Below are 2457 nucleotides of genomic sequence, written 5' to 3' on the forward strand. Positions count from 1 at the left end.
TCTTAAAGAGAGCGAGACTTCTGTGCCTCAGTCCGAGCTGGTTTCGTTTGAATTTCATTTCATTGTAATTTTTTTTTATTACTATGTATTTCCTAACAATTTTAAGAAGTTTCATCAAATGGAGCTTGACAACGAAAAATCGACGTAAAACTTTGGAGACCTACCTCAACAAACCCTTTCATTTCAAGGGAGTTCATTTCAAGAGATGAAAGTGCAAGGTGCTCTTCTATCTAATCCTTCTCAACATTTCCTATGTTCTCGCTGCAAAGAATGCTAGCAACATCACTATCGAGAATATGACTTAAGCATAAATGAAAGCTCATGAAGAAAAGATTGAAAAATATACAAAATATAAGTATAATTTTCGATGTTACCTTTTGAATTATCTTGCGGATCAATTTTATAATTCCTACAATACTACTTACTCTTCTGCAAAGAAAAATTGGAAAGTTTTACAAAATAAATATGATACGGAAGAAGCTAAAGCAAAGAAAAATATGCAGCAAGTTATTTCTTTCAATATCAAATGGTTGTAGCAAAAGCTCGATCCGAGGGTATCAAGATTGGAGACAATCTAATTGTTTGTGGCAGTATTGACAAGCTACCACATTCATGGAGAGAATTTCAAAAGTCGATGCACTACAAACAAAATGAGACATCCTTGGAGACTTTAATTACGCATATTTGAGTAGAAGAGGAAGCTAGAGGCCAATATGCTTTGTTGGTTCAAAAAGTATACTCCCTTTGAAGAAGAGAAAACTATTATGCTTGGTGATTCAAGCTAAACCGAGGTCTTTGGAAGTGATGAGGTCGAGCTGAAATTCATCTTTGGATGTATATTGAAGCTCAAAGATGTGCTCTATACACCATAGATGAGGAAGAATTTGATATCAAGCTTTCTACTCAACAAAGTTGGCTTCAAGCAAACTATGAAATCTGATCATTATGTTACTACAAAAAATAGAGTTTTTTGGGCAAGAGCTATGTTTGTGATGGAATGTTTAAATTGAACGTTGATAATAAAGCATCGAATGTTTCTGTTTATATGTTTTCTTCTTTAAATTTTTGGCATGCGCGTTTATGTCATATTAATAGTAGATATGTTGCAGTCATGAGTAGTTTAGGATTAATTTCCAAACCGAGAAAAGATTTAAAAAATGTGAAGTTTGTAGTCAAGAATTTAGACAAAATACTTTTTCTAAAGCTAGTTCTTTTACTCCTCCAGGGAATGAAGAAAAATTTGAATTAACGAGTAAGAGTTAGAATTGAAAAAGATTTTGGTGCCGACTATAATATTTATAATATTGATGAAAATCCAAATACTTTACAAGAAGTTTTAGCATTATCTGGTTCTATGTTTTGGAAAGAGGCTATGTATGATGAGATGGATTCACTAATTTCTAATAAATAAAAATTAGAAATTAGTTGAATTACCACCAGGTTGCAAAACTATAGGGTGTAAATGGGTCTTTAGAAAGAAAATTAGACCGGATGGAATAGTTGAGAAATTCAGAGCTAGACTTGTTGCAAAAAGTTAAAAAAAACAACTGACCTTGATATTTTCGACAGATTTTCTCCGGTTACAAGAATAACATCCATTAGATTATTGATTGTTGTTGCAGCAATCTATAATTTAAAAATCCATCAAATGGATGTTAAGACAACTTTGTTAAATGGGGACCTAGATGAAGAGATTTCTATGGATTAACCCAAAGGCTTTGTAGAGCTTGGCCAAGAAAGGAAAGTGTGTAAGTTCTTAAAATTCCTATATGACTTAAAACAGACACCTAAACAATAGTATGAGAAATTTAACTCTTGCATGATCGAGAATGGCTACAAGCCAAACGAGAGTGATAAATGTATTTATTATACATCTTGGGATAATTTGCATGTTATTATTAGCCTATATGTGGATGGTTTATTGATATTTGTTTCTAATTTGCATGTTATAAATGAAACAAAAGACATGCTTTGTAATCATTTTATATGAAAGATCTTGGTGAGGCTAATTTTATTTTGGGTATGAAAATCATCAAAACATGTGATGATATTTTTCTTGATCAATCGCATTACGTAGAAAAATTATTAAAGGAATATAATTATGTTAGATGCAAGCATGTTGCTACTCATTTTGATCCTAGTGTTCATTTACTTTCTATTGAAAATGATGATGATGTGATTAATAAAAAATTAAAGGAATATAATTATGTTAGATGCAAGCATGTTGCTACTCATTTTTCTTAAGAACCAGCCCATACAATCATGAACCACATACGAGGATACCCAACTCTAAGATTAGGAATCTTGAGAACTAGGTTCAATGGGAAAAACGAATTATTTGGTGGTCGTAAATGCATTCATCCAGTAATGATTGAGAGGATGAGTTTTATAAATACTCTTAAGGAAAATATGTAGCTCTTATGAGTAGAGTGTCAGAGTTATGGGAGCACCCTTGAT

This window comes from Juglans microcarpa x Juglans regia, chromosome 4D (genome assembly GCF_004785595.1).
Source record: "Juglans microcarpa x Juglans regia isolate MS1-56 chromosome 4D, Jm3101_v1.0, whole genome shotgun sequence".
Lineage (NCBI taxonomy): Eukaryota > Viridiplantae > Streptophyta > Magnoliopsida > Fagales > Juglandaceae > Juglans > Juglans microcarpa x Juglans regia.